Raw genomic sequence first — 6061 nt, 5'->3', positions numbered from 1 at the left:
CCGCCCCCCCCCAGCAGCTGCTGCGGCAAACAAAGATCTCATGGCCGAGCCAGGGACGCGCTGGGCGGCAGCTGCCGGGCCCGGGGCTGGGAGCGCCCCAGGAACACAACGGGAACCCTCGGGGAATGCTGCGGGAACGCAACGGGAACGCAACGGGAATGCTCAGGGAACGCAACGGGAACACTCGGGGAATGCTGCGGGAATGCTCAGGGAACGCAACAGGAACACTCGGGGAATGCTCTGGGAGCGCTCCGGGAAAGCTCCAGGAATTCAAGTACTGGAATCATCTACCCAGGGAGGTGGTGGAGTCACCATCCCTCGATGTGTTTAAAAAAAGACTGGATCTGGCACTTGGTGCCATGATCTAGTTGAGGTGTTAGAAGATGGGTTGGACTCGATGATCTTAAAGGTCTCTTCCAACCCAGAAATTCTGTGATTCTGGGAATGCGCCGGGAACGCTCCAGGGAAAGCTCCGGGAACGCTCCGGGAACGCTCCAGGGATGCTCCGGGAACGCTCCGGGAACGCTCTGGGAATGCGCCGGGAACGCTCCAGGGAAAGCTCCGGGAACGCTCCGGGAACGCTCCGGGGATGCTCCAGGGATGCTCCGGGAATGCTCTGGAAACGCTCCGGGAAAGCTCCATGCCCGCTCCTGCCCGCGGGCATCACCGAGCCAGCCCAGGCACAGCACAGCCCGTGCCCTGGTACCTCTGAATCACACCTGGGCACAGCTCAATGGGCTCCGGAAAGGCCAGGGTTAAAATGCAGCAAGTCATCCACCTCCAATAACAAGGCAGCGATCCATCTGATCCATCTGCCTCGGCGGCTCCTGGCTGCAGAGCCAAGCATTTGTTGGATCATCACAAACGTGCTGCTGCCCTTCAGCTCCATGGCCACGACAGTCGTGCGTGGAGCTGACTCTGGCAGAGGGGTTTGGAGCAAAGCAGGGCGAGGACAGGGACATCTTGGACACAGCCAGCACTGAGCATGGACAACCTGGGTCTCCCTGGGCAGGATGGCTCAGACAGAGGAGCTTGGCATCATGACCATCATGACCCCAAAATGCCCCCTCAAGGCTCTGCCAGCACTGAACCCTCTCCCAGCCTATGGGAGATGGGAGCCAGGCTTCCCCCTGCAGCATCATCTGGTTTTCAGCTCATTTCTGGCCATTTCCTCCCCACTTCCTCCATCCCTGCTGCAAACCTGGGCTTCTTTCTCAGAAAGGACAAGAGGACACTTTGGGGGTGGTGTGTCCCTCACCCTTTCTTCAGGGACAGCCCTGGCCCTTATGGGCAGGCTGGGGACAAATAAGTGCCCTGCTCCAGCTTCAGGAAAAGGCAAGATCCCAGGCTGCAAAGCAAGAGGAGAAAATTATCTTGGATTAAACTCCTGGGTCCTGTGTGTTGCCATTTATGGCTGCACTTTCTGCTCCAAGCCTGATGCAAGACATTGCAAGAGGGAAGAAAAGCAGACAGGAGAGCGCTAGCCAGAAAGAGAAAAGCCAGGAGAAAAGGGGAAGGAAGAAACCTTAAAAAAAAAAATGCTAATAAAAATGTTGGGCAGAGTTTAGCAGAGCAAAGCAGCTGCTGCGTCAGCAGCTCCCCTTCACCCACCACTGGGGCTCTCCGTCCTCGCCCTGCCCAGAGGAGCAGCTGCACAGCAAGAGCAGTTTTCCAGCCCTGGTGATGTCCTGCCAGCTCTGGGGTGCCTGGAGAGGATGTCCCTCATGTGGAGATGGAGTTTTGCAGGTCTGAGCCCCCCAAAGCGTGGGACCATCTGCTCCTGCCACTTCCCCTGTCACTGCTACAGGCAAGGACAGGCCACAGAGTGGGCAGAGCATTTCTGAAGCTCCAGGACCACCCAGCCCTTGATGAGGACCAGGCAGTGCCAGGAGAGCTCTGGTGTGTCCCACAGCAGGGTGAGGAGCCCAGCTGGGCATCTCCCATCCCTGCAGGCACCACCACATCCAGCTCCTTCCCTGTTTGCTACAGCAAACACCCCACACCAGGATGTCCTTGCTGCCCAGGTGAGCTGCATGGCATCCTTGGCAGCAGGCAAAGCTGGCCCTCACCTGGCAGCTTCACAAAAGTGGGCACTTCAGGAGGCAGAGAATCCAGTGGCCTCTGCTTCACCCAGCCCACAAGGACCTGTGGGAGCCCAACCTCCTCGACCCATGTAGGGGACACAACACAGACCCCAATGCCTCCTGTCCCTCACCACGTCCCAGCAGAGCCCCGTGGTGGGATTCAAGGTGGGCAGGACACGTGCACAGGTCCCTGGGGGTCACACACGTCCTGTGTCACTTCCCAGTTTCCATTCTCTGCAGGAGATGATGAATTTGTCCCTGGCACAGGCTGCTCTGGTGAGAGCTGGGCACAGCTGAGCACTCGGGGATCTGGGTGGGGAGCCCTGCATTCCCTGGCTGTGCTGCTGCCAGGGCTGTGATGGGAGGAGCACATCACCACATCCCCCCCAGTGCCCTGTGGGACACTGGAGCTCCTGTCCCAGCCCTCTGGCAGTGCAGACACGGCCTGAACAGCTGCCAATTACAGCCAGACTTAATTAGACACCCTCTCCCCTGCGGCACGGGGAGGGCAGGCAGGAGGCATCAGAGGGGGAAATGATGACTTTGTAAATGTGAACAGGGCTCCTGGGGGGAGCTGGGTGGTTTGGGCTGCCTGGTGTGTCCAGAGGTGCCAGGAGCCCCCAGGGAGGCACAGCCTGGGGTGGGAGGCACCGGGAAAATGCACCAGGAGCTTGGCAGAAGGGACAGATGAAGCCTTTGTGCCCCTGCTGTCCAGGCTGTCCCTGCCCAGGCAGGGTTTGTGTGTCCCCTCTTCCCCCCGTCACCCACTCGCCCCTGCTCTGTTTGAAGCTCTCAGCTGCAATTAACCCTTGGCAAACTGGCACTGGCACTGCCCACTCACCCTCCCCATCTCCAGAACATTTTGGCCAGGATGGCATCCCGGAGGTGGCTCTGGTCCAACACTGAAAACCCTGCCCGGTCCCTGCCACCTGTCACTTCAGGACAGAATGGCTCATTAGGGAGTTGAAGTTTCTGACCGTTTCTCACAAGAACCACGCTCCACAGCCCCAGATTCGCTGCTGTTCCCACCCAGTTCCCACCCAGCAGCTTTTCATTATGGGATTGCTTTGACAGCACTGCCTCATCCATTAACGAGCTGGGGATGGGGATGAGAACAGACAATGACAGACTAATTAAGTTTTGTTTTTTTTTCAGTGATGGGAGCCAACAGAGACAAGGGGAAGCACTACCAGCAGTTAAGGGAAACAAGGACTCCTGGGCTCCTTTCCCTGCTCTGCCACTGGGTCATTTTATAGCCCTGAGCATGATGCTGCAATGAACTGGTCACTGCAGACAGGGGCAGGGAGCCTTCAGTGTGCGATTTTACCAGCCTTGCAGGAGATGGAAACAGGAGGGAGGCTGAGACACGCAGCTGCCCCAGCAGATCCCAGTTTGCACAGGCAGGGAGCAGGGAGGGAGGAGGCAGAGGGATGCACGGCTCCAGCCCGTCATTAACACACCGAGGCTGCTCTCCCTGGGCGGGTTCATCCATCAGCATTTTGGTCGAGTGGTTAATGGCTGCGGGCAATGCGAGCCAGCCTGGCACAGTGCGTGCTAAGCAAACGGGGGGAAAGAAAATAAGGAAAGAAAATAAATAAGGAGAGAAAATAAATAAGGAGAGAAAGCTCTCTGAGTGCCTGCTGATGTACTGAGGAGCCCTGAGCCTGCAGGAGCCAGCAGCCGGACAGGGTCTGGGAGCCTCTGCTGAGTCACATCAGGGGACTGCAGCCCTCACCGAGCCAAGACAGGCTGCAAAGGGAACGATTCCATCAGCAGCCTCCTGCCAAGCACTCCCTGCTCTGCTCAGAGCCTGTCCCATCGCTGCCTGTAACATCTTCAGGGCTTGGGTCTGGGTGGTGCTGGAGGAGGGGAAGGATGAAGCAACTTTGAGGATGTTCATAGGGAGCAAAACCAGGGAATCAGGGAGATCCTGCAGAGCTGTGGATGGTCTCTCCCACTCTTGGATCAGCAGGCTGGGCACTGCCACACGTGTGTGGTGCCTGCTGGAAGGGCACGTAGTCCCTCGTGGTCCCTTGGCCAGCTGTGCCACCCGGCCCCAGGGCCGGCAGCGCTGGCAGCTGTGGGATCATGTGCTGGCCACGGCTCCCAAACACACAGTCAGCACTGCTCCCCCTCCCACTGCTCCCCACACCACCCACACCACGCAGGCCTGCTCCCTGACCCTCCCAAAGGGATGCTGCTCAGGCCCAGGGTGAGCAGCATCCTTGTCCTGCCCTGCTCACACACTGAGGGAACAATTCCCAGGAGGAAAAGCTGGGCAGGACCCTGTGCTGCTCCTTTGCTGTAAGAGGGGCTGAGGGCAGTGAGGAGCCCCAGTCCCACAGAGCCCAGCCAGGCTCCTGGAGGACACAGAACCCCCCATTTCTTGAGTAAGAACTCATTCCAGGCACACAAAACCCTGGTACTGCACCCGTGCTGAGCGGGGACAAAGGAGCTGAACCCTTCTCTGAAGGCAACAAGCATTGCAGCAGTGCCTGATCAAAGAAATCAGGGCTGAAGAGCTGCCAGAGGGGAGGAAAACATTCCCAAGATGTGAGCTAGCAGCAGAGGAACCTGTGGGCTCTGGCAGCCCTGGATCTGTCCATCTGCCCCAACGCACCTCACCAGAGAGCAGCTCCAGCCAAGTGGCCAACTTTGGTGCTGAGCCGGCCCAGCCAGGACCCAGCTGGCCAACGGTGGCCCAGGAGCTCTCCAGAGATCCTGGTACTCACAGGCACTGATAAATCACACGAGGGAGAAACAGATGTGGTTTCCAGGATGCTGTACAAGGCACGGGGTTGCTCAAGAGCTGTATCCAAGGACAAGGGGCACTGGGAAGGGGACAGGGAGAGCTCTGGGGCTCAAAAACCACCAAGGGAGGTGCGAGGAGCACAGGGAGGCAGAGCCACAGCCCAGCCCCGAGCAGGTGCCCCGTGGGTGTTGCAGAGCATCGCGGCACAGAGCAGGGTGTGCGAGCCCCCGGGACCTGCCCAAGGCTATCCGGTGAGTCACTGGAGATGCTTTCCAAGGCGAGGGCTGAGTGTGCACTGCCCGGCAGCCTGGAAACAGTTGCTGAGGATTACAAATGCCGCTAATAATAGCCAGGAGGCGACTGGGCCCCAGCCCTGTGCCCCGGCCCAAACACGCTGCCGGCACACGGCGACGCTCCCGCATTCCCGAGCCGCCCCAGCGCTCCCTTCCCGCCCTTTGGACAAGGAGCCACATGGGAGAAAGCCACCGAGACAGGGAGTTCGGGTGCCTCAGGCTGTCACCGAGTCCCATCCAGGCTGGGCAAGAGCAGAACAAGATCTTCCCGTGGGCACTGGGTCGCTCTTGTATTTTTAAACAAGATCCGGTGGAGGAGGAGGATTTACCGGGCGTTTATTGGCATCGCTGCCGCCCCCAGCCCCCCCAGTTCAGCCAGGGGTCAGAGCTTGGGGCCAGCATCCTGCTGGGGCTGAGGAGTGGGGCGGTCCCTTCCCCGGGGCAGGCAGGGACAGCGCAAGGAATCCGGGCACAGTTTCTGTAATCCACAGAAAAGGGATGCGGACGGGAAGAATAAACACAAGCACATACCCCAGCACCTGGATAAGCTCTTGGAGAAAGGAAAAGACTCCCGGGGGTTAGATGTGCACACAGGAGAGGCTCACACTGACACACGCTTCTCTTCCCTTAAATCTTCACTTTCTTGATTATTTCTAGGAGCATTCCTTGGCGGACCGGGGAGGGAAGGAGCCAGAAACACCCCCAAACCGCTGCCTCCCCTGGGACAATGAGCTTGTTCCCACCCGAAGACAAAACACGGGCTTTGCCGGGACCTCTCTTATTTTAGAGAAAAACCCGAAGCGCTGCTCCCTCCGCGCCACGCGCAGGGACAGAGGGATGGAGAAGGGACACCACGGGGGGACCTCGGCTGTGGGGACCCAGGGGAGCCGGCCTTACCTTGCTCTCCGCATCCTCCCGGTGTCCGGGCTGCC

General features: G+C 59.1%; 1 protein-coding gene across 1 annotated transcript in view; it reads right to left on the bottom strand.

Annotated features, from left to right (window-relative positions):
• The window catches only part of MXRA7 (matrix remodeling associated 7), a 25747-nt gene extending 19692 nt beyond the window's left edge, over positions 1-6055 (bottom strand). The window contains exon 1 of the mRNA XM_031059978.1: positions 6027-6055. The gene's annotated coding sequence lies outside the window, so the exon portion shown is untranslated. The remainder of the gene's footprint in view (positions 1-6026) is intronic.
• Positions 6056-6061: the final 6 nt, after the last annotated feature.

This window comes from Geospiza fortis, unplaced genomic scaffold (genome assembly GCF_000277835.1).
Source record: "Geospiza fortis unplaced genomic scaffold, GeoFor_1.0 scaffold244, whole genome shotgun sequence".
Taxonomy (NCBI): Eukaryota; Metazoa; Chordata; class Aves; order Passeriformes; family Thraupidae; genus Geospiza; species Geospiza fortis.
Note: the sequence above shows the minus strand (reverse complement) of the source record. Positions and strands in the feature narration are given on the sequence as shown.